Raw genomic sequence first — 27,725 nt, forward strand, 5'->3', positions numbered from 1 at the left:
TCCTACTAAGAAGCCAGTTGTATTACAAGTCCGAGAGATGACTTGACAGGAAGATTATAAGGAAATTTTAAAAAAAGGGAGAAAAAGGAAAATTGGAGACCCTCAGAATTGCCCTGGAGTACTAGGATTGCACCTCTCCAAACAAAACATACAGAAATCATCCTAAGCTGACATGACTGGAGCTTTCTCGAAGAGTCTGCAAACCCATGGGCTATTTTCCCTTTCCTAATCGGAGAGGGTAGATTGGGTTGCTTGTTAGCCTGCCATTCAGAGAACTCAGCTACAATGTTTGCTGATTAGTGCCAGCTTTAATCCTCCAAACTCACAAACGTAGTACTGGTTGCATAGCACTGGGGCTTGACTATCCCTTCCTTCCATCTTCTAGCAATTTCGAGCTCCCCAAGGCAGAATGAAATCCCCCTGTCAGATGAGGTCCTTTGAGATCTGAGATTTAAATAAAGTTTACTCCACCCTACTAGCCAGAGCCCTACAGAAAGATCAATGTTTTCTTCAGCAATTTTGCAAATTCTCTGGGCTTCTGTTGTGACGCTGAAGTCTTGTTTTCTGCTGAAATTTTTATTTCATTGACATTTCCACTTCCCTGGTTGTTTTCTTTTCTCTGCTTTTGCCTATTCAATGAGCTCCTTCTGTTTGACTTCAAAAAACAAACACACACACCAACTGGCATATACATATATTTTAGAATAGGAGTTACATTTTCCCTATCCATGGTTCTCACTGATACTGTATAATTTTCTTAATACTAATCTTTTGGGGGAAAGCAAATAATAGCTTTTAAATTGTTTGTTAGGGGGGAGATGGGGCTTACCAGTCTGTTTTTGAAGGCTAGGCTAATGGGATGTATTTGGCAATCACTGGTTAGTACAAAGGAGGACTACTCTGACTTGTTCTTTAGCAGTTTCCCCATAATGTCTTGATGAGTCACCCGTGGACATAACTTGCTCACACAGGGTATATTGTTATAGTGCTTTTTGAGCAGGGCAAGGCAGGGACTTTAATAGGCTTAGAGACTGACTGCACCAGGGTCATATGATTAATAAATGGCAGCACTAGCCTAGAATTGATTGCTTCCATCTGAGTCCCAGTGAGACCACTCTGGGAACAACTGCTGATTGTACCCTGCTCTACCATGCTCACCAGTAATAAAAGTAAGAAAAGAAGATGGTAAATGTGCTCTGTGGAAGCCACCCACCTTGCTCACCAGAGCTCTCTGAGGGCTTGTCCCAATTCATCAGGTCCCACTCACTACTCCCTGATGCAAAAATGTCCTGGTAGGGAGACTTAAGGCCAGTGAGAATTTACATATCCTTATTAATATACTGTACGTTCATAAAATTTATTTTCCAAAAATTAAAGGGCCTTTACATCACTTTCGTTCTCCATTCTAAACTTATAATGCGCTTCTCTCATTTGGCCTCAAAGTAAACTCATGTGTTAAGAGCTTCCAATCTATATCTCTGGGTTTATCTATCTCCACACAGACACATCTATTCAATTCGCCAGCCTCCCCAACCTCTAACAATTCATCATCCCCAGGCCATATCCAATCCTTTCTGGCTTATGTGCTTTACACACAATGTATTCTTTAACTTCTTTATTTATTTGTATGAAAAGTCCAGTCTTCCAAAGCTACCTGATCCATACAAAGTCACTTAGCCCTCAGCTTGACTTTTTTATTTTAATTAAACTTTCTTTGTATTTTATTATCATAGAACTTCATTCCTAATATATCTTCTCTTATACAATAATAATTTCTGTATATGTTCTTTTTCTTTACTATTCTGTAAGCACAGTAACATGTTTAATCTTTGTATATTTCACCTTCCTTCTCCCAGGGTAGGATATTATTTAGGATACAGTTCCTTTAAAATAATTTACTGAATTACAGTAAGTCAATATATTTCATAGACTATTGTTTGTGACTCTTTTTTTGTTTACAAAACACCAACTACTGGGTTGGCATTTCTTAAAAGTTCAAAAATCCTACCAAAAAATGAAGCTTGACACTATTGAAGCCCACATTATTTCAGTTGTTTTGTTTCTTTCTGTCAGATTCCATAAGTCTAGTTTAGGGCTCACAGTGCTTCTGAGACTCAAAGGAATGAACTACCACAGGGATAGAAACAAATCCCTGAATTTCCAATCTTTATAGATCGTGTTATATACTTGGCAATAAACTCTTATTCTCAAATGAGGAGGGGAGATTCCTTCAAAATCACATCTTGTTGCTTTTTACAGACATATCAGAATTATAAAACACAGGGGCGCCTGGGTGGCTCAGTGGGTTAAGCCTCAGGTCATGATCTCAGGGTCCTGGGATTGAGCCCTGCATCAGACTCTCTGCTCGGCGGGGAGCCTGCTTCCCCCTCTCTGTCTGCCTGCTTCTCTGCCTACTTGTGATCTCCCTCTCTGTGTGTCAAATAAATAAAATCTTAAAAAAAAATTCTATTTTTAAAATTTATTTATTTTATTTTATTTTATTTATTTGACAGAGAGAGATCACAAGTAGGCAGAGAGGCAGGCAAAGAGGGAGAGAGGAGGGCGTCTGGAAAAAAAAAAAAGAATTTTAAAATGTGTCTGGTTCTCCAGACGAGGACTTTGGCTTTTTTTTTTTTTTTTTTAATCTATTAAGGCATGTTCCTGAAAGTCCAGAAAAAAAGGGAAAGAAGCACTTACTCAGGCAGATTAAAGGCATTCATTTATGAGGAAAAGGAGAATGGAGAAAGAGAAGGAACGGTTGATTCTTTACTTACAAAATCCTTGAGACAATGATCATAATATTTTAGAATTAGGGTCACAAGCTTCATAATGAGAACACCAAATGTGAAGATTGGACTATCAGTGTTAGGGTATGTACTTCATTTAGGAGGGGAAATGTGCTAACTGAATTGATAATAAGGATATAGTAAAACTCAAGATAAAGCCTAGAAGGATTATTATGTTATCTATGTTTTTTAATGAACTTCAAAATTATTTAAGTAATTTTAAGAAGGAGTTTAATTCTTTTGTACAAACATTATTTGTTAACCACTCTATAGAACGTGTATTAGCCAGGGCGTTGCTACAAACAAACCCCAAATCTCAGTGCCCTACCAAAGTTGAAGATTATTTAACACTAATGCTATATATCCCATGTGGAAATTCCATGTGGGACTGCTTTACAAATCACTCGGATTTCCAAGCTTATGGAGGCTTCCTTATCTTGTGACTAAACTACCTAGATTAAAAGGCCTTTTCAGTCACCTTAGCAAGAAAGGAAACTCTGGAGGATCTTGCAATTAAATGCTTATGCTTAGAAGTGTTTCATTCAACTGCTTCTCCTCATACCTCCTTAATACTAAGAGCCACATGGCCCAACCCAAGAGTAAGGGAATGGAGGGGTGCCTAAGTGGCTCAGTCAGTTAAGCATCTGACTCTTGGTTTCGGCTCAGGTCATGATCTCAAGTTTATGGGATTGAACTCAGCGTTGGGGGTCTGTGCTCAGTGAGGAGTCCGCTTGGGATTCTCTCCATCCGCCCCACCCCTAACTTGTGTGCAAACACACTTTATCTCTCTCAAATAAATAAATAAAATCTCAAAAAAAAAAAAAAAAGTAAGGGAAAGGTAGATGTAAATTCTTCCCCCTGCCTGGAAAAAGAAGGAAACTGAGATATCCTTCACCACAAGATATAAAAATCCAATAAACCTATAATGACAATCACCATTCTGTCTATAATTTGTATTTTTATGACGTATTTCCCATTTGAGTATATTTTTGCTGCCAGCAGGAGATTGATAATGAGAAGAAAAGATCAACACAAGAATGTCAACACAACACAAATAAGAGAATAAAATGCAAGAGTATCTTCATCTTCACACCTCCACAATGTACGTGAGACCTCCAGTCTACCTGGTATACACTGTCTGGCATTGTTTACAGCTCATCTGTGTTCTGAATGGTTGGTTCCCCTTCTGATCCATAAGAGTAAATGATATGCTCATTTGTTTAAGATTTTGACTGTCCCTCTTTTCTAAGTATCATAAAGAAGCCTCTAAATATGGAGGCGTTATTAAAATAATAAAAATCAACATATTATAAACATCATTATAACAAAAATTAACGGCAATCAATCCATGGAAGTCAAAGTGTGATGTCAATGAACACTGCCACCACACTCTGTAAGTTTATCAGTTTCTCATGCTAAAATTAAATACTATAACTTAAATATTTTGCTGAGTGGATATGTACATAATGGTTCCTCTTTATAGCTGCATACTTTATTTACTTGGTAACCAGGAAAGACTTTTTCCAGAGCATGTTCAAAAATTGCATTTACAAAGATTACTTTTAAGCAAGTGAGAAATTATGTCAAATATATTTGCTTAAGAAAAGAGAAAAAGTTTGAACTAACCAGATTATCTGTGCAAAAATGCATGGGTCATCCAAATCATTCCCCCAAAGCCCTTTTATGTTTTAAGAAAGCAAGCAAAAGCAGTTCATGTTTAATTAATGTATAGCATATCTAGCATATTCATTTTAGAATTCAACTTTGACAATGTAGAGTTCTATAATTGCCCCTGGTGAAACAGTTGGGTGTAGGGTATTTATTTTCATTTTACCAGAAATTTACAGTATGATATGATGGAAAGTGAACTGGATTGATTGGGTATCTGGAGACCTAAATTTTGCCTCATCTTTATCCCTTAATAGTAAATAAGCTGACTTTTTCAAGCTTCAGTTTCTTCAGCTTGGGGAAAAGGGGAATGATTTTTATGTTGCTTTCTAACTCCAGCCTCTCTTGCCATGGAGAATTCACATCCAGATAGAGGTATACAAATATCTCACAGCTCTTCAGGAAGCAATCCTCTTCCTGGCAGTAGTGTCCAATAATAGTACCGCCTCTGGAGACAGGTGGCCTGGATTTGACTCACAGCTTTGCCATTATTTGCTTTCTCATCAGTAAAACAGGGATAATAATGGTATCCACTCCATAAGACATTAGGAAGATTAAATGAATTAATACTTGTAAATGCATCTGGAATGTTGAAATATAGCAAGCACACAATTATCATTATTTAATGTTACTATTGGGCATTTTTTTTGCTATGTGAATATACTAAAACTTAATAGTGATCGAACTTACTGAGTTACTATTAGAACATTCAGAGTAGTCTATAAACTCCATCCATAATGTGTTTAAGGTAAGTTGGGGAGCCAAAATGTATGAATAACAAGAGGTGAGTACATCCCATTTTTAACAAGTAAGTAGTAACCAGAATGCCAGGGACAACAGCCAACGCTTTGAGAAGTAGGAAAAGGATTTAATATTAGCTGTGAAAATGGGGATCAAAATAGGAAACATTGTATTGGTTTCTAGCAGTTGGTGGAACAGATCCTAACTGACTCTCATGCTGAAGACAACCTAATATATTAAAACACAAAATGAAACATTTTTAAAATGCATTAATGATCTGGCAAGAAGTTTTAAAGATTTTATGCTAAAGCAAATGGGTTCAAGTTCAATGAGTAGTAGGAGGACAATATTCCCAGTCTCAAAGCATCAACCTAATCAAAAACAGAAAAAAACAAAACAAAACAAAACAGGGATTTCAAAGTCATTTTACTAATCCCAAATGAAACTATAGTAATTATATGATCAAGAAACCAGCAGTCACCAACTTACCAAATAATTAAAATTAAACCACCAGCATGAGAAAAGTCAACATCATGGACTCCCTTGTGTGGTGCAGTGAGAATATTACCTTTGTAATATTCCTCCCAAAATGTATAACTGAATCTAACCATGAGGAAATACCAGACATCCAAACCAAGAGGCACTCTACAGAAAAACTGGCTGTACTCTTCTGAAAGACGAAGACTAAGAGTAAAGGACACATGGGATCTTATACTTACTATTGCTATAAATGGAATCACGGGGACAAGGAGCAAAATTTGAATCACATCCGTGGGGCTTTAAAGATATGTCCACAAATCTTTGATGTTGCCCTCGCCTAATTCCTCTCTCCTTGAGTAGCAGCTATAGTCAGACTCACTTTTAACAAACTGCGTGTGGTAGAAATAGAAGGATGCTATGTGTAAGACTGAAAAGGCACCATGGCTTCCTATTGCTTTCTCGTAGACTGCTCACTGAGGAAGTCAGCCACCATATCATGAAGACATCAAGCAACTCAATGGTGAGGTCCACGTAGTGAGGAACATAGGTGCATGTGTATTTTTTGGAAATGCATCACCAAGCCCAAGTGAGCCTTTAAATGACTGCTTGGCATTTATTTAAATGTGCTTTAATTATGGGCTTGGCAACAAACACATAGATACTTTGATCCAAACCCATCCAGCTAAGTCACGCCTGATGCCTGACCCCTAAGTGTTTTGCTTTTGGTTTGGTTTGGTTTATATTCAATTTAATTGTGGTATCATAGGCATAACGTAAAAATTACCATTTAAACCATTCTAAGTGTACAGTTCAGTGGTATTAAGTACATTCAGATTTTTGTGCTGCCATCACTACTACCTACAGAACTGTTTTCATCTGCCAAAACTGAAACTGCACCCATTAAGCAATAACTCTCCATTTCCTCCGCCCCAAGACGCTGACAATCACCATTTAGTTTTGTCTATGAATCTGACTACTTTTTTTTTTTAAAGATTTTATTTATTATTTATTTGACAGAGAGAGATCACAAGTAGACAGAGAGGTAGGCAGAGAGAGAGAGGGAAGCAGGCTCCCTGTCAAGCAGAGAGCCCGATGCGGGACTCGATCCCAGGACCCTGAGATCATGACCCGAGCAGAAGGCAGTGGCCCAACCCACTGAGCCACCCAGGCGTCCCTCTGACTACTTTTTAATAAGTGGAATCATATGTTCTTTTATGTCTGGTTTGTTTTACTTGGCATAATGTCTTTAAAATTCATCCATGCTGTAACATATGTCAGAAGTTCCTTTCATCCTAAGGCTGAATAATATTCCATTTTATGTGCATACTACATTTTGTTTACTAGCTCATCCATTGATGGAAACTTGGGTTGCTTCTACTTTGGCTATTGTGACTAATGCTGCTATGAACATGGCTGTACAAATACCACCTTCGGTCCTTGCTTCAGATTATGCTAATAGTATTCTTTGATACACAAAAGATTTTAATTTTTAATGTAGTCAATTTACCTATTTTTTAATTTGTTAGTTATGCTTTTGGTGTCATATTCAAGAAATCATTGACAAATCCAATGTTGTGAAGCTTTTATGTTTTCTTTGAGTTTTAAAGTTTTAGCTCTTATATTTAGGTCTTTGGTCCATATGAATTTTTTTTTTTTTTTTTTTTTTTTTTTGCATATGGTGTAAGATCAGAATCCCACCACATTCTTTTGCATATGGATATCCAGTTTTCCAAAGATCATTAGTTGAAAAGGGTATATTTCCCCAGAGAATGGTCATGGCACTCTTGTCGAAAAGCATTAGACCATATGTGTGGGCTTCTTTCTGGACTCTCCATTCTAGTCTACTGGTCTACATGTCACTTTATACTAATACCACACTGTTTTGATTGCTGTAGCATTATAATAAATTCTGAAATCAGGAAGAATGAGACTTCCTTTTTTTTTTTTTTCAAAACTATTTTGACTATTCATGGTCCCTTGGGATTCCACATTAATTTTAGGATATATTTTTCTATTTTTGCAAAATCATTGTTGATAGGTATTTCACAGAAATTGTAAACTTACTTGATTTAGTACTGATATCTAAATAATATAACATAGGAGCACCTGGGTGGCTCAGTCATTAAGCATCTGCCTTCGGCTCAGGTCATGATGCTAGAGTCCTGGGATGGAGCCTCACATCAGGCTCCCTGCTCAGAAGGAAGCCTGCTTCCTCCCTCCCACTCCCCCAGTTTGTGTTCCCTCTCTTGCTGTCTCTCTCTCTCTCTGTCACATAAACAAAATCTTTAAAAAATAAAATACAACATAACATGAACAAAGAATTTCCATTTATTTGTATATTGCTTAATCTTTTTCAGCAATATCTTCTAGTTTTCCATGTACAAGTCCTTTGTCTCCTTGATTAAGTTTATGACTGAGTATTTTATTCTTTTTGGTAATATTATAAATGAAATTGCTTTTATTTTTATTTTTTAATTTTTTTTAAAGATTTTATTTAGTTATTTGACAGACAGAGATCACAAGTAGGCAGACAGGCAGGCAGAGAGAGAGAGGAAGGGAAGCAGGCACCCTGCTGAGCAGAGAGCCCAATGTGGGGCTTGATCCCAGGACCCTGAGACCATGACCTGAGCCGAAGGCAGAGGCTTAACCCACTGAGCCACCCAGGCACCCCTATTTTTTAATTTTTTTTAAAGATTTTATTTATTTATTTGATAGAGAGAGATCACGAGTAGGCAGAGAGACAGGCAGAGAGAGAGAGGAGGAAGCAGGCTCCCCACTGAGCAGAGAGCCCGATGTGGGACTCGATCCCAGGACCCTGAGATCATGACCTGAGCTGAAGGCAGAGGCTTAACCCACTGAGCCACCCAGGCGCCCTGAAATTGCTTTTAAATTATCTTTTCTGATTATTCATTGTCAGTGTATAGAAATGCAACTGGTTTTTTAAAAGATTTTATTTATTTATTTGACAGAAGAGATCACATGTAGGCAGAAAGGCAGGCAAAGAGAGAGGAAGGAGAGCAGGCTCCCTGCTGAGCAGAGAGCCCTATGCGGGGCTCGATCCCAGAACGCTGGGATCATGACCCAAGCCGAAGGCAGAGGCTTTAACCCACTGAGCCACCCAGGCACCCCGCAACTGATTTTTTAATGTGGATTGTATCCTGCAACTCTGCTGAATTTACTTATTAGCTCTAACAGGTGTGTGTATGTGTGTGTCATCTTCAGAAATGTTTATATATAAGATCATGTAATCTGTAAACAAATATAATTTTACTCTTATTTTTCCAATTTGAATATGCTTATTTTTCTCACCTAACTGCGCTGGCTAGGATGTATAGTATAATGTTGAATTGAAGTGGAAAAGCTTGTCATCCTTGTCTTGTTCCTGACGTTAAAGAAAAGCTTTCAATCGTTCATCACTGTAGGATGTTAACATGGGTTTTTCATTTTGGCTTTTATTCTACTAAGGTAGTGTCCTTCTATTTCTAGTTTATTGAATGTTTACATCATGGAAGAGTATTTAATTTTGTCAAATTTCTGTGTCAATTGAGATGATCATGTACTCTTTTTCCTTCATTTTCTTCATCTATTACATTGATTGATTTTCATATGTTGAACCATCCTTGCATTCCAGAAATAAATCCTAGCTGGTCATAGTGTACAATCCTGTAATCATACTTCTGAATTCAGTTTGCTGGTATTTTCTTGAGAGCTTCTGCAACAATATCCATTAGAGGTATTGGTCTGCAGTTTTCTTTTTCTGCAGTGCCTTTGAATTTGCTATTAAGGTAATTCTGACTTTGTAAGATGAATTTGGAAGTTTCTTCCTTTTTAACTTTTTGGAAGAGTCTGGGAAGCATTAGTGTTCATTCTTTCTTAAATGTTTGCTGGAATACACCAGGAAAGCCATCTAGTCCTGGACTTTTCTTTTTCAGCGTGAGGGTTTGATTAATGATTCAATCTTTTAAGGTCTATACAGATTTTTTAAAATTTCTTTATGATTTAGTCTTGGTAGGTTGTGTGTTTCTAATTTGTCTATTTCATCAATTTTGTACAATTTCCTGTCATACAATTTTCATAGTACTCTCTTTTTTTTTTTTTTAAGATTTTATTTATTTATTTCACAGAGAGAGATCACAAGTAGGCAGAGAGGCAGGCAGAGAGAGAGAGAGGAGGAAGCAGGCTCTCCGCTGAGCAGAGAGCCCGATGCGGGACTCGATCCCAGGACCCTGAGATCATGACCTGAGCCGAAGGCAGCGGCTTAACCCACTGAGCCACCCAGGCGCCCTCATAGTACTCTCTTATAGTCCTTTTCATTTCTATAAAATTGGTAACAATGTCCTTCTTTCATTTCTGAATTTAGTTATTTACATCCTCTCTCCTTTTTTATTAGTGTAGCTGACAGTTTGTCAATTTTTTCCATCTTTCCAAAGAACCCATTCTTGGTTTTGTTCATTTGCTCTATTTTGCTTATATTTGCTCTAATCTTTACAATTTCCTTCCTTTTGCTAGCTTCGATTTCGTCTTCTTTTTCTTGTTCTTTAAGATGTAAAGCTAGATTATTGATTTGAGATATTCTTTCTTTAATGACAGTATTTGTAGCTATAAAGTTCACTGTTAGCAGTTTTTACTGTGTTCAGTAAATTTTGGTCTGCTGTGTTTTAATTTTCACTTGTCTCGGGATATTTTCTAATATCCCTTGTGATTTCTTTTTTGACCCATTGGTTGTTTAAAAGAATTTCATTTAATTTCTACATATTTGTGGGTTTTCCAGTTTTCATTCAGCTATTGATATCTAGCCTAATTCCAGTGGTTTTGGGAAAGATACTTTGCATTATTTTAATATTTAAAAATTTATCAAATTTGTTTTGTGACCTAACATATGTTCTATTCTGTAGAATGTCCCATGTGACAAATATGTATTTTCCTAATGTTGGGTGAAGTGTTCTGTACATTTATATTAAATCCAATTGGACTATAGTGTTATTCAAGCCCCCTGTTTCCTTACTGATCTTCTCTCTCATTTTTTATTCATTATTGAAAGTACAGTATTCATGTCCCCTAAAATTATTGTAGAGCTCTCTATTTCTCACTTCAATTATGTCAATGTTTGCTTCAGATGTTTAGGAACTCTGATGTTCGCTACACATTATCTTTATACTTACTGTAACTTCTTGGTGAATTGACCTTTTTATAAATCTATAATGTCCTTCTTCCTCTCTCTTAACAATTTTTACTTATAGTCATTTTGTCTGATACATCATCTATTTTGTCTACTCCCTTTTGGTTGCTATTTACATGGAATATCTTTGACTTTTAATCTACACATATCGTCAAATCTAAAGTGTGTTTCTTGTACACAACATTATAGTTGGGAGGATCCTGTTTTTTGTTTTGTTTTGTTTTTATCCAATTTGCCAGTATATATCTTTTGATTGAGGACTTCACTCAACAGATCTGTTGTTTCTAGCCACTACATTTTAGAGTAATCACAGCAATGGATAAAAACCACAATTCATGTATATTAATTACTAATATCAAATCTATATTTATATGATTTTTAGAGTTATACTGTGGTTATGAATATTATGATCTTGTTTTTAGAAAAAATATAAAGTATTTCATGATTCAGAGACATTATGACTCAAGTTATCCTTAAATGTTTCAGAAAGAGACAGATGACAAAGGAAATGTGGTAAAATGTTAATAGCTGGAAAAATCTGGATGAAGGTACATGAAAATCCTTATTACTATTCTTGGGATCTTGCTGTATGTCTAAAATTATGTCACAACTTAAACCAATTAAAGAAAACCAAATTCAAAGACCAAAAATTAGGAACACATTAGAACCCAAATATGAATAGAGCTTGAAAGCTCACTTTTACCTTCTGGATTCCAGAAAGAAAGGAAAAAGAAAAATGAGTGAAGGAAATATATAAATAAATAATAGCTAAGAATTTTCCAGAATTGATGGAAGACACCAACATAAAAATTAAATAACCTAAGATCAAAATAAAATAAGATCAAATAAATATGAAAAACTTGATATCTGGATATACCACAGTAAGACTACAAAGGCAACAGAGAAAAAGAAAAAATATTAAATGCTGTAGAGAAGAAGGACTGATCATCTTCACGGAGAGCAATCAGGTGGACAACTGACTTCTGAACAGCAACAATGTGCACTAGAAGGCCAGTATAATAATAGACAGAATGTGCTAAAGTAAAATAACTATCAACCTAGAATTATATATTCTTTCAGTGATAAGAAAAAGAAAGACATTTATGGACAAAGAAAAACTAAGCATTTATTACCAATAGATAATTACTAAATGATATCTTAGATGTAGTTCTTCAGGCAGAAGAAAAAGATCTCAGATGAAAAATCTCATATTCAAGAAGGAATGGTAAGCAAACACACTGAGCAGTATTGTTATTTATCTATATGAAACAAAAATAAAATTGCCATTTGGGTTAAATATTGCAACAGAAGTAAAATGTATGAAAATCACTATAAAATTAAAGGAAGCTGGATGTACTTGTTATTCCAAGCTCTTATATTGTTCAGAAGGAGAGTGAAGATTGAACTTCACACTTTAGTGAGTTTTCCTGCACATAATTACATTTCTAAGATAATCATTATAGACTAGAAAAGAGAATAGAAGTATTAAACTAATAGAGGGAAAGATAAATGAGAATAATCAATTCAAAATAATTGGGAAATAGATCGAGAAACACAAGAATGGGTAGACAAATAACAAATTTAAAATAATGTTGAAGACTCAAAGAAAATATATTAGCATCATAATCAGTGTAAATATTCTAGATACTTCAACTAAAGTACAAAATTTGAAACGGTAGCTAACTCTAGTAATAAGCAGTATGATTCCACTTACGTAAAATTTAAAAAAATCAGATATGTACCCCATAAAAAATGTAAAATGGTAGAAATATGTCTCAAAACTATAATGAAAAGCAAAAGGATGATAAACAAAATTCAGAAGACAGGTTATCTCTGAGGGTACAAGGAAAGAGATTGTATTAAAGAAGGATGTATGGGTTACGTCAATATATGTTAATGTTTTTCTTACACTGAATGGTGTGCAAAATGCTATGCATTTTGTAGTCTATTTTACAACTCATACATATTTTAAATACTTTCCATCTGTGTTCAATAAAACAAGTAAAAAAGAAACATCTGAAATAAAAGATTTTTTTAGGATTTTATTCATTCTAGAGAGAAAGAGAGAGAGAGAAATCATGAACAGGGGTGGAGGGAGAGGGAGAAGCAGACTCCCTGCTGAGCAGCAGGAAGCCCAATGCGGGGCTCAACCCCAGGACCCTGAGATCGTGACCTGAGCTCAAGGCAGATGCTTAACCCACTGAGCCACCCAGGCTCTGAAATAAAAGATTTTGAATGGATGTGGAATATATTGTACTACTGTTGTGATGCTAAGTTGTGCTGTCACATTGAGAAGCACTGTTTTGATTGCGGAACGAGCTTGATTAGGTAACAGTGCAAAAACTAAACCTAGGTCAGTTCTATAGGACATTAAACTCTGTCAGGTAGCTAAATGTGACAGATTGCAAAATTGTCCTATTTTCTCTCTCCTTCGTACATCCACTCCCTTTGTAGTGTTACCTCATCGCTACTCTTGTCAAGGGGTAGAATCTATTTGTCCACTCCTTTTTATCAAGGTGGCCTTGTGAGTCGCTTTGGCCAGCAAAATAAGGTAAAAGCCAACATTGGGCCAATTCTAAGCATTGGCTTCAATGCTTCCATTCTTTGTCTTAAAACTGACATCTGCTGTGTAAATTTGCTCAAGCTAATCAATTGTATGATACAGACATATGGCCCAATCACTCTTGGTGCCTCAGTCACAAAATTGCAAAATAAGTAAGTCAGAGGACTAAGTTATGCTGCTTGTTCATGGAAAATATGCCATCCTCATGAGTATGTTGATGACTTTGTTAAAAATACCTTTTGCCACCCCTGTCACTCCTGGCCTATTCGCAGCTGACCTCATACGTATGAGCAAGCTCAGCTGAAATCAGTCAAACTTAGGATCACCAAAACTGCCCACTGACCTGGAGACCTGTGAAAAATAATCAAATGATTGTTGTGTTAGGCAAGTAAGTTTTGGAATAGTTTATTACTCAGGAAGAAAAAAAAAAACTCAGTCATGCAATCATTAAAGTACATATTAATCATAAGTAAACTTGACTCTACAATTCTACAAACACCATTATCTTTCCTTCCTATGTTTTTCTCTGAAAGTACTCATAAAACATGTTCACATGGTTCTAATTTTGTAAGTCCATGAAATACTTGGTAGCCATGAATATTCCTACTGTGCATAAAATGTTCTTATTTTGGAACATTTGAGTCAAGAAAGTCTTCAAAGATGATACAGTCTGAGAAGATAGATTTTCAATTTGCTATTTCAAAAAAGTAAGTGGGATGACGTTTCTTAAGATAAAATAGAAAAACTCAAGGGAAAAAAACACAGGTATGAAACTGAAATATGCTGATCTCCCGTCTCTTAATTTATGCCACTGTGAAAACCCTGCGGTATTGTGGAGCCACAGTATTCATGAGAACAAGAGAACAGGGGTGGCAGAAGGTATTTTTAACAAAGTCATCAAGGCACTCATGAGGATGGCATATTTTCCATGAACAAGCAGCATAACGTAGTCCTCTGCTTTAACACCACACACAGCATAATGGAAATGGCACTTTCGTAATACTGATGCTCCCACAGGGAGCTCGACAGTGAACCAGGAAAAGATCACAGGCTCTGACAGCTGATTGGTGAATTAATTAGGTGCTGCACTTTTTTAATGCTATTGTAAATCACATGTGCAGCATGAATTCAGAGTCATAAAAAGATTCCAAGGATGCAAGTGTCACACAACAGTAGGGCAAAATGTAATCAGAATCCAGAGGGAGACCCAATGCAAATAGGTTTACCAGAGACCTGCTGAGATTAATCTTACTTATCTCCCTTTCTGAAGGGAAATTTTAGATGGGGTGGCAAAATTATTTAAGCTCCAAGCAAAAGAAATTGATGCCTTTTTTATCATTTCCTCTCAAATTTTCTTGATAGAGGCTTGACTTCTTATTTATAAACTTTTTAGCCATCTGTGAACTATTCCTCCTCATGGAACCTATCAAGTGATAGGATATTTTGAAGAGAGATCACAGAAAGGACCATTTTCCACTCTTCAATGACTGGGTCATTTTTACTGGTGCTTATGGGCTCTCAAAAATTCTTCTGTGGCAGGCCTTAGTTGCTAAGTATATCTTGTTATATAACATATTGTATTTATGAGTTGTGTGATCCTGGGGATGTTATTAAACCCCTCAGCTCTAGTTTCTCCATCTGCAGAAAGGAGCTAATAAAATTCATTTCATTGGGCTATTATGGAAATTAAATATTATAAAGGGCTTACAACAGTGCCTGGTTCATGCATCACAAGTGCTACAAAAGTTGTTGCATAAATGTTGATACAAAAATGATGTCATCGTATTTCCACTGAGATCCATCACCACTGAAACTACTGATCCCTCAGTAGACAAAGCTTTCAATCTCTAACATTCTGAATGAAAATGGGCCTTTCTCAGAAAAATGAGGTCTTCATATAGTTGAAGTACAAAAATACTAATAGAGCTTTATGTATACAGGATTGAAATGTAGGGGTTTTGAGATTCACTATTTTTTTTTCCCTGTTATTTTCTGTAACCTGGGAAGATGAGGAACTAAACAAAGGACAGACAATGTATCTGTCAGTTTGAAAAAAGGAACTAAGATTCATTTCAAGCCTCCCTCTTGGTGACAAACAGATCCTGCTGCAGGCATGGTGAGCTCCAGGTGGGTTTTTTTTTTTTTTAAAGACTTTATTTATTTATTTGACAGACAGAGATCACAAGTAGGCAGAGAGGCAGACAGATAGAGAGAGAGGGGGAAGCAGGCTCCCTGCAGAGCACAGAGCCTGATGTGGGGCTCGATCCCAGGACACTGGGACCATGACCTGAGCCGAAGGCAGAGGCTTTAACCCACTGAGCCCCCCAGGTGCCCCCCAGGTGGGTTTTGATTAGCTATCCCTCATGCCTGTGGCAGTGGCTTGCAGCAAATGCCAAGCCGATTCAATGTACATATTAATAACATTTTAACCTCTTTCAATAAAACAGTGATCACTGAAATTACATATAAGCATAGAAAGAACACACAAAAAATGTTAAAAGTTTATTCTTCATGTTAGTTCCCTTCCCTTCCCCTATCTGCTATGCACTGAAGATAACTGTTGAGTCATGAAATGATCAACTACCATGTGCACAGGATGCATGAGGACAAGGATAGGGTTGACAGAAGCACAAAAAAGTGGACGAGGATCCCTGGCAGAATCAACCTGAGATTCTATCTGAACTGGTAAGTGTAAGGATGCCTGGGGTATTTAAGTCCCTTACTCAGAGTGACAAGACTGTGATATCCACTGATGCAAATAGGCAATTAACAGGTAATATGAAATATTTGTTAAATAGGAATAAGAAATTATTTATATGGAAGAGTGTATTGCAGCCTGTTTCATTCTTAAAAGGACTTGGGATAGCTAACTAAGTTGCTTTGGTGTGAGATCAAAATAAACGAGAAAAAAATGTAAAATCAAAAAGATAAAATAATGCCAGGGATAATGTTAGTACCTACTTGACATCAATTAGTTATGTATGGGAGAATCCAGATCTGTTAGTCTCCCTTCTCAGAAAACAGGGCTGCTCTTCGTGTCACTCCTAAAGAGCTACCTGTAAGGAACAAAAGTAAAGGAGGGCAAAATTCCTCTTTCTTATTAATAGTGTTTGGGACCTAACTGTCCAGATGGAGAACTATGGTCACCTGGGCTGGAACCAGGACCTGAACTAGAAGCCTGAGAGATCTCTGCTACCTAACTCCAAATTTAAGCCCAAATCATCCATTTTACTTTGATCAGATTGGATGTTTTCAAGGAAAATAATAGGTCAGAGGGAACTACCTAGAGGGTAAGCCCTGGGTCAGCTTAGCACTGGAAATAAGATAAAAAGGAGAAGGGGAAAAAAAAAAGGAGAATAGGGCGTTAGTAAGAAAGAGCTCCTCCATGTAGAAGGATTTGAGCCTTCCAGTTCGAAAGGAAGAGAAGGTAGACTGGTTCCTATGTGCATAAATATTCATTGGATGACTATCCCATAACCTCATGGAGTCTCTCCCACCAAAGGATTATCTCCTCTTCTTGGGAATTCAATCTTCCTCCTCTCTGAAAGCTCTTCCTGCAGACATCACTCAGGTCCCTCCTTAAAATGTCACCTCCGTTGGTAAGGTCTTTCCTGACAACACAAATCCAAGTAGATCCCCAGGCTCTCAACTTATTTTAGCACTTCTTATTACTGGATACTTTCTTTTACATACTTTTATTGTTAATGGACTCTATAGTACATGCCACCCATTAAAACATAAGTTCAATGACAATAAGGATCTCCTCTATATCATCTCCTCATATACATGTGAGTAATATATGAACACAATAGGCGCTCCACAAATGTTTACTGAATGGACACACGCATGAATATGTGTTTTGATGGGTCCAGAAAGGTGGTGGAAAAAGCACTACTTTCGGGAAATCTCTTTTGGTACTAATTATAGCTAACACTTGCCAAGAATGGTATTAATATATGAAGTGTTATCTTTTCTCAATCTTCATAACACTGCCATAATATAAATGCTGGAAAGAACTGGGGTCGCAACCTGATCAACTCTACCCTAGAGCCAAATAAAAGATGAGATCCTGTGCCTCACTGGATCCCATAGCAGCCATTTTTCACTAGATATATGCCACTGGATTCTGTTTACTCACCAGAACATGTGCAACAGATTTGGTTTTGAACTTCCTAGAAGCCTACACATATCTGCAAATAAATCTATTACGTAGTCTACTGGAGTAATATCTAAAAGTAATTTTCCGAGAGAAGCCTGTATTTGGAGTGCTTAGGCTGGACGTATGTCCCATAATCTTCCTAATGGAGAAACTTCATAAAGGATGAAGAAAAGCACACCATGAATGACATTACCACTGTAAATGTAAGCATGAGTTTCTAGCATCTGTAACACAAATCAGTGTAAGTCGATTGCATTGATTCAAGCTGTGGTTCAGTGAAAGCACTTCTACAGAGTAAATACAAAGATTTTAATAGTCTTGTTTACTCCATTGATAAAACTGAAGCTTACTGATGAATGAAAAAAATTCATGTCATTTGGGAAATCTTCCCTCACTATATATTTTGCCACTACGTTGCTGATTGATATTGGTTGGCAGAATTATGATGTATGGTGAGTAACAGACCAGACATTTGGTATTACTAATTAAGGACATATCCATGGGTTTTAAAACATGCATAATTTTGGCATCTTCTCAGGAGCCAAGACACCTAGCCAGAACACTTACCTGAACCGGCTAACATGCCTATACAGACAAGTACAAAAGAGAATATCTTTAGCCAACATCTAGACTTCTTCAGAAAACAACAACAACAATAACAACGCTAGTTTTGTCTAATATGTGAACAGAAGTCTAACTGAATGGCTAACACCTAGTCATAATCCCAAATCATTAACAATAATAAATAAAATACCCTTAAAATATTTAACTTTATGCTGTAAAATGTGCTTCTAGGTAACTACATAATTGTTGGGGTCTAATTCAAGGTCAGTGAATTGGAAAAGCATGTAGTTTGTAATGGTTGATTTTAAGCCATTCATTCTTACCATGATTAGTACATGAGCATCGATGACAATATCACACCACAAGCAGTAGTTTCACATTCTCTTTTTACAGACTAGTGAACTAAGCCCCAGAAACCCCATGTAAATTAGCAAAGTGACAGAGGCAGTGAGTGAGAACCTAGGAACACTGCACATGTGCCTAAGACTGTAACCATTAGGAACATTCTGCCACGCAATTTGCAACTTCTATCAGAGATATGAAATGCATAGGTTTTTGGAGCTAGTAAGAATCTTGGGTCATTTGCTTAGCTTTCTTATTTTATAGCTGAACTAAAACAGAGTAAACTGTTGACTTCAAATCTATATCCTACTTAGTGGTAGAATTAAAATAGAACCATTCCAGCATTTTTCTAAATAAAATTTCTTTACACATAAAAATCATCTTAAATTAAGAAAACACAGGAAATTAAGAAAGTATCACTTAGTATTAAATACTGATGATGTACGTAAAGGATATTTCTCCACACAAAAGATCATCAAAAAATGACAGAATAATGAAAGAAATGCAAACTGTTCATCTTTCATGAACACTGATTAGTACATGAATCCCCAGTGAGAAGCAGCTGATCAGTCAGCCATCTTCAGGTGACATCTCTAGAAGCTGAACTGTTAACCCTGTTTACAGCAGCCCATTCTATTTGGGGAAAAATTCTATTTTTTTTAAACAGCTTTTGTTTATTTTGTTTATTTAAATGAATCCCATTTAATATTATTTTAAAATTTTTTCACATATTGGGTCACAGTAAACCCAAATGTCTCAGGACCTCCTTCAGAGTCATAGCTAGAAATACAATTTCCCTTCCATCTGACACTGATTCAAATTATTTCCAGAAAATTATCATCTCTAAAACTTATTGTCTTTTCTTCTCAAAACAAGGCATACATAATTCCTCCAAACTTTTTGACTCTCTCATTATCAGGATTGCTCTGGGCAGTTACCCTCAGTTCATCAATAACCTTCTTCAAGTTCGGACTCGGGTCACAGTGTTTTAGGGGTGTTCTACTCAGAGTGCTGACCTGGTTTATAGCATTCTCCCTATTCCATACACCTATTATAATGTCATTCACATTCTTTCTTTTATCAGACGTAGAGTTCAGTAATTCATCAGTTGCGTGTAACACCCAGTGCTCATCGTGTCCCGTGTCCTCCTTAATGCCCATCACCCAATTACCAATCCCCCCACCCACCTCCCCTCCAGCAACCCCAGTTTGTTTCCAGTAGTTGAGAGTCTCTCATGGCTTTTCTCCCTCTGTGTCATCCACATTCTAATTACACACTGCCATCACACTGGTAACAATTAACTTCTAAACCTGTGTCTATGGCTTTTTTTTGAACAACAAAAATGTCTCTATTATCCTTTCAATTTACCTGGCTCTTTACTAATACTCATTTTAAAAATATATATATTCTGATGTTTTTAGAATGGAGAAAATAAATTTTAAAACCTCACCAAAGATTTAGAGGAAATAAAGAATAACAATTAAAAAATAGGTAAATAGCTCAGTATCTGTGGGGGACAGGGCAACATTAAACCTGTCTTTGTCACTTTAGATGAAGACTTGACTGTGTGCACTGGAGAAGGAGCCAGTAGGAGTGGGGGCAGTGGGAGAGGGGACTGAAAATGGAAGTAAAAATGAGCTTTATTCTTAAAACAAGAACTTAGAGGAAATAGGATCTGTCCTTTCATTCTGCTTCTATTTCATACTTTAAATTTTTGTTAAAATGAAAGTTTCCATATGGCTTTGATGTTTCTTAAAAATCCCATCAAAATCAAATAAAATATTAAGTTTTAAAATAACCTCTACTCAAAAAAAAATAACCTCCACTCATTTAATAAATTAGTAGTGTGTGTAACATTTTTTGCTGATAAAAATAAAATCAATCTCTACCATCTGGGTACATCTGAAGATAACCAGTGTTCTCTGGGTTCACAATCAGGGGTAGATCGTAGAACTTCCCATAAATTCAAGTGGAAAATATAGGTTAATTTATCAGGATTACTTAAACTGGCTAAAATAACTATGAATAAGTATACTAAGAAATATTCAAAGAAGCAATTATAATTCACAGTGTCCTCAAATCACATTAAATTTATATTTTAAGTACCATTGAATGTTCTTTTTGATTGGAAGAGCCCTGTGAATGATAGACACTTTTGTGCTAAGCAAATGAGCAGTTTCTCCTAATTCTCTTTACACGACTGTCTGCTCCTTCCCTATTTTCTCATCTAAGTCAACATAATGGAGGGCCTCATAAAATGTGAGCCATATGCCTCATTATGCAGTTCATGATTTAAATTTGGTCAATGATACCTTTATTATTTAAAAAAAAATCTCACAATTCAGTATAGTTTGTGCCTATTCAATTTTTCTTCCATTTATCATTTTTTCATTTAAATCTGTATTTCTGTTCATAGAAAGTGTCAGTTTCCTTGGGGCCCAAAACAGCATCTCAGATGTGTGTGTGTGTGTGTGTGTGTGTCCACCATTAATACTTGGGTAGACTGTTCACAAACAAAGGCATTCTTTCCTTGCCATCACTGTTGTCTGATAGATTTGTGAAGGAGTGACAGAAGCAGGCCTATTTCTTTTCTAGGACACCCATTTTTTCACTTCTGGTCTTCATGAGGTCATATGCAAACAGCCCCATATGTCTCCCTATAGTTGCATTAAATAAGGGCTTTTTTAACAGACACTAGCCAAGACTTATCTTTAATTCCTCTCTCTGTAATGTTAGGTGGTGAACAGAAAGTAACAATTGCCAATATCTCAATTTACTCCCTGACAACAACAACAAAATTAAAAACTAATAAAAAATAAAATTTTGTTGTGATGCTTGATCAATGACCACCAGCAGAGAGAGAGGAAGTAGAAAAACTAGTAAATCTTTGCAAGGAAAAGAAAGTTACCTACACCACACAGAGAAAGGCCCCTAAAAAGCTATGAAGTAGTTTCTATTATTTCAGGTATATATTTTTTTAAATACATAATGTGTAAATGTTATACCTGACAAAACTAAAGAAAAAAAAAGCCCAGAAATAACTCTCTTTCCACTTCAAATTAATAGTGATATAGTATATATATATATATATATCATTATCCATGTCATAAGTGTTAATAAAGAAAATATGTTTAGCCATTATGCTTCATGTATAAATTTGAACTAGAACATTGAACTATGTTACCATAGTATTTAAAAGGACAAAAATCACTTTAAGCAAATAAAAATGGTATACAGACTATTGTAAACATATCACATATAACACAGATAATAGTTTTACAGAGAAAAATATATAAGCCTAACAGTGGATTGTTAATATGCCTTTATTTCCCCCAGTCACTTTGGAGCTCACAAACCAGGAGAACTACTTAATTAAATGCATGATTAAATAAAACAAAACTAATTTCCTTCTTGTTATAAAGAAAATAAGTCTAAAGACACAAAATGCTAATTCATTTCATCCTGAAAATATAATTAAAATAAATTAAGTATTTACCTCATATAATTAAAAATCCGCCGGACACTTCAGAAGCACAAACAGCACATGATACAGCGACACAGCTTTCCTATGGTACTCTTCAGTTTCTAGAAACATAAGGAAGGTGAAAGAGTGCATTTAGAGAAATATATGCCTTGGTAAAATGATGCTGATCAGCTACAAACTGTTTATAATCACTCCACAATGCCTTTTAAAAAGTACCTCCTTACATATTCTTGTTATCATAGCATTAAACGCACAATATAGTGATGAAAATTATGTCATCTGGAACTTCCAAGATACAAAAAGAGACTCCACATCATAATACAACACACACACACATAAAACAATCACTCAATTGCACACTATTTTACTGGGAGAAGCTGTAGTACTATGAAAGGTAAAATATTTTTGATTTAAATGTTTTCTTATTATATACGCATTACCAACATAAATTTTTCTAGTCATAACACTGAGTTTTAAGTAGTAGTGGGTGTCAGCTCCATTGTTTGTTTTTTTTCCACTGACTTTTTTACTAGACTTTAGCAGGTATTCTTATGTTTCATAATTTTCCTGGAAAAGATTCACAGAATGTGAGAAATGACTGTCATTCGTTTGATAAGTTGATAAGCAATATGAAGGCATTTAAGTGAATTCTGCTTCCAGGTAATATACACTATAGACAGTAAAAATATAATAACTCAAACTTTCATAACCTGTTTCAATTATTTGTACATGAAAGTTTTTAATCACATTTTCTCCCATCTACCTGCTAAAAGAGAAATAAAACTATAGGCAAAATATACAGGTACTTTGTTGCTGTCCAATGTTACATGTCCATTTTGCCATGCACAAACACATACTATTTAGGTACTACAACTATTACATTCCTCTCCTACAACTCCTTCACAATAAGCCTCATTCATGTACTGTTAAATTCAGGCACAAAGCTCAACGAATCAGCACCATGGACATCTGCCCTCTACCCTCCAAACTCTTTCTGAAAACCTCTAATCCAATAGGTGACAAAGAGTATTGGGGTAGGAACAGAGATGGTGGGGAAATGGTGCTCCTAACTAAGAAGTATAATTTTGTCAAGGTTCCTGGTAGCAGGTTAGAACAGAAAAAAATAAGCATCTTCTTAAATCCATTGCAAGAGTGACCAAAAGAACCCTTAATTAATTAAGGGCTGAATTCATTTTCCTAAAGGCTACTTATTATTGGAAACTAAACATACATATTTATTATCTATAGATATAAATATGTATATATTTACATAAATACATATTTCTGTTTAACATAGATGGGTAGATAGGAGAATACATAAATGACAGATAAAACAGATCCCTCACTATGTACTTCTTTGTCTCTTTTGTTAGTTATTGGATATTCAGAACTCACTTTGAAGATGTTTTTCCAGCCAAATACATTCTGTATAGTGAATAATATGTCCCATTAAATTCTAGAAAGATATTAGTATCTACATTTACATTAGGGAGAAACAAACTGTAAAGCAAAGTTTTGACCACTTTTGGCAGGAAAGAGAGTATTCTAAAGTTCAGAATAGTGGGATACTACTAGCCAGAGAAATAAGGAAATACCAGGAATTGCTGCACAATGTTTTACGAGTTTCTAGACATTCTGCAGAACTATCCTACTTTCCAGAGAACACATTAACTAATCCAATACCTCATCATCTTCTAACTCTGTATTCACAGATGTTTGTCTTGTTTTCATTTTGTTATTTATAATTCTACAGTAAACCACCCTAAACTTGTATTGAAGGCTCACTGTGACAAGTGCTCTTAGAGGTGCTTCCATATGCCCGTCTCATTTAATCAACAAGACACATACAGCATCACAATTTGCGGAGAGTAGCCACTGTCTTACACACCATATGTCTTGACATAAAAATCCTAAGTCAGAAGTTGCCTGTTCCATAAAATAACATGCTCTTTCCAACTAATTATAATTTTTTGAAGATTTATTTATTTATTTGGGAGAAAGAGAGAGAGAGAGAGATCAGGAGTCAAGGGAGGACCGGAAAAAGAGCAAGAGGGAGAGAATCTCAAGCAGGCTCCCCACATTCTGTACCTAATGGTAACATGTAAGAGAAGGCAAGCCTGGGCCTTCTTCTGTAATCCCAGATCGTTGGACTCATTTATCCTAACCTGGGGAGATCCTTTATACCACAGTGATTTAGAAAACAGCAGAAGGGTTATTAGTAATAGAATATACTTTTCAGAGAAAGAAAAGGGGGAATATATTAAATCAATGTCCTAAGAACTGGTGGTCGTGACTCTGCTGAGCTAGGGACAAAATTCAAAACAAAGAATTTGAGAACTATATACCCTTAACATTTTGATTGAGGCCCACAATTTAAGATTAGTGATAATGTCTAGAACATGAAAAATGAGGACTTGATGAATGTGTATTTTCAAGCATTTAGTAGACAAAAGAAAGCCCATTTGTGTATAAAATAAAAACAGCCCATATGCTTAGGACATTCAATAAAAACCATACATAAAGCGGGCAGGGTACTTGAAAAAAAAAAAAGAAAAAAAAAAAAAAAACCCTGAGAGCCAACCTGGAAATAATTCATAAAATACACACAAAATTTTTGATGTTAAGTCTACAAAAATTACATCACTCTCCCGCCACTACCAAGATCATGTGATTAATTACTGATGGAAATAAAACTATATTCCAGGTCTTCTGGCTTCTAAATCCATTCCCTCTTCCCTACATGATATTGCCTCCCTTGTTTCTAGTGTCTTTCTAGGATGAGATGATTATATACTGCAGCTGAATCCCAAACAGGTATGCTGTACTGGTCCAGTAATGACTCCAAGTGCAGCACTGGGTTGATGTGGGAATCAGAGCACGAGGCACTTACCCCAGTCCCTAGAATTCAGTGAGGGATTGAAGGGCAGCCCTTGCTGCTATTACTGTCTACAAAATGAGAGAACATCTTACTCAGAGGAGCACAGAATAGTGAGGAAAAAAAAAATGTTAAAGAGGCTCAAAGGACATGCTGAAGCAATAATTTCAGAGGGATTAATATCCTTAAGATACAACCAGGGCAGATTCAATGCCTATTCAAACAAGTGACTTTAACTTCAAGGTTAGATACATGCAAATGTAATTTGTAAAAGAATAATGGTTGTTTTATTTACTTCTTGAGATGAGTATAATAATCTCCAAGGATAAGCAATATTTTAAATTGATTCAAACAGGGATAAGCAAACCCCTTAGGTTTATGGTGGTGTGCTAGAGAGTATCTGGAAACAAAAAATTAAAAAAAAAAATAAGTCTTCCTGGACCTTTGGTGTTATTTTAGAGAGAAAATAAATAATTACACTGTGAGCATTTCTAGGAATAAATACCCTCTAGTTATGAATTTACATTTCTAGGGGGAAAGAGTTTGAAAATCCTTGCTTTAAGTGAAAGAAGAGACATTTTTACCATTCTTGTCTCCTCTCCCACAAGATTTTCTAGTGGTGGCCATATTTTTATCTCAAACTGGGAGAAATGGGAGAAGACTTTTTCAGAGGAAATATATAGTATATGGTATCTTCTCCTAAAAGGAAAGTAAACCTCTGACTTACTGAATTTTCTTATTTGTAATTATTAATATTTAGTATACAACAGTCTTTCAGCTCCATACAACTTAATTATTGATGTATTTAATAATAATATATATTATATATATAAATATATTTGAAAATAGACCAAAATGATCTATTTATTACTGTTGTAACTGCCACAGAAGACCACATCTAAGGCATTAATATAGAAAAAACAATGTTAAACTGAGGGTTGCTGGGGGAAGGGGGGGAGGGAGAGGGTGGTTGGGTTATGGACACTGGGGAAGGTATGTGCTATGGTGAGTGCTGTGAAGTATGTAAACCTGGCGATTCACAGACCTGTACCCTTGGGGTTAATAATACATTATATGTTAAAAAAATATATAAAACATAAAAAAAATGTTATCACAGTGAAAAGTTCTGAGCAATTCATTTTTGGATGATCCCTTAAGGCAAATAACACAGCAGCATCCAAGGAGCGTCTGAGTGGGCTAGAGCCTCTGACTTGGAATCCCATCAACGTGTTGCATAGCTTAGATTTTGGTTTAGAGAACTGGTTCATCCTGCTTTAGGGAGAGGGTCATACACAAAAAGACCAAAAGTTGTAAATTGTTATATAACATCTGCATCCTCTTCATACTATTAATTTTTTTTTTTTTTTTGGTCATAAAATAGAAGGAAGAAGTGAAACAACCTACCTACTATGAGCCTAATTATGATGGTTTAAAAATGAAATTGAGGGGGCGCCTGGGTGGTTCAGTGGGTTAAGCCTCTGCCTTCGGCTCAAGTCATGATTTCAGGGTCCTGGGACCAAGCCCTGCATCAGGCTCTCTGCTTGGCAGGGAGCCTGCTTCCCCCTCTTTCTCTGCCTGCCTCTCTGCCTACTTGTGATCTCTCCCTCTCTGTCAAATAAATAAAAAAAAAAATCTTTAAAAAATGAAATTGAGTATGTCCATCATAAAATAAATCATGCAAGGTAGGTAGTGCTGTCCTTTTACAAACATGGAACTGAGGCTTAGAAAGTGACACAGTAATTTTCTCAAGATCAGAGGCCTTTCCCTTATGTAACACTACCTCCAAAATATCAATAGCATTGGTCATGGGACTGGTTAGGACAAATGTTAAATTAAATGCAATGGTGCTTAATAAAACTTAAAACTGGTAATGAGTGCAGTTGACCAGAACTGAATGATTTAAGTTTCTCAAGATTAAGATTTCAGGGTCATTAAATAAAAGTGAAATTCTGAATAAAAGCTTTTTCTTTTGTCTGCTTTGCTAATTAATGTTAAATTATAAACTGATACTAAAAATTTCTATTAAGATTTATACAAAAATATAATATCCAATATTTTCAATGAGGTGTTTTTGCTTAGTAACTTGATTAATTAATAACATGATATGCCTAACAAATTGACATAATATAAATAACATTTCCTGGAATCATAAATGTATTCAACATTTCATTTCTTTAGGATAGAAAAAATATAATATACCATTCATTCAATCTTAATTCTAATTTAACAAAAGTAGCTGTATCATTCTTAAATCTAACATCACAAAACAGCTATGCTAACACGAAGAATTCAGCTATATAATTTGTAATTCTGATCAGAAAATTAGCGATACTATTTTCTGAAGCAATACAGGGAACAATGAAGGAAAACAGAAATAAATTCACAGAGTACTTTTGACTCTGGCATTCACTAGAACTTTTTAATATTGAAAATAAACATATTTCCAAATTTTAAAAAAAGCATTATGACATTATTACTTGATAAAATCACTCTGTAGAGATTCCATTTACAACATGTTGCCCTAGACTATGCCAAAAGGAAATGTTGCAAATATAGTACATTAAATCCTATTTTAGTATAAAATGCACATCGCTTCTTCAGTAGAGAAGAACAGTAATAAAAGGAGAAATTTTGATTCTTCTCTGTTTTAAGGGGTCTAATTTTAAACCACTTTGTTTGGTGGCTCCCAAAAGAACGATGAGGAGTTCACTCTGGATTGCTTTGGTGACATATTTCCTTTTGTTCTTGACTTTCTAAGTGATGTACATGATACAGATACTGGTATTTTTATTTGCTTTAATCTTTCAAAACCCACAAGTAAAAAAAAAATACGCTGCTATCTTTTTATTAGGTCAATCAAGTTAAAAGTTTTCACTGTGCTTAA

The 27,725-nt window shown here is 35.7% G+C and overlaps 1 protein-coding gene and 1 long non-coding RNA gene across 2 annotated transcripts in view; one reads left to right on the forward strand and one right to left on the reverse strand.

The window, feature by feature from the left end:
* Positions 1-27,725, reverse strand: part of LINGO2 (leucine rich repeat and Ig domain containing 2) — a 792,006-nt gene that overhangs the window by 694,930 nt on the left and 69,351 nt on the right. The window contains 1 exon segment of the mRNA XM_047700796.1: positions 21,979-22,067. The gene's annotated coding sequence lies outside the window, so the exon portion shown is untranslated.
* The window catches only part of LOC125083839 (uncharacterized), a 251,935-nt gene continuing 246,187 nt past the window's right edge, over positions 21,978-27,725 (forward strand). The window contains exon 1 of the long non-coding RNA XR_007122390.1: positions 21,978-22,063. This is a non-coding gene — a long non-coding RNA (uncharacterized LOC125083839). The remainder of the gene's footprint in view (positions 22,064-27,725) is intronic.

This window comes from Lutra lutra, chromosome 13, assembly GCF_902655055.1.
Source record: "Lutra lutra chromosome 13, mLutLut1.2, whole genome shotgun sequence".
Taxonomy (NCBI): Eukaryota; Metazoa; Chordata; class Mammalia; order Carnivora; family Mustelidae; genus Lutra; species Lutra lutra.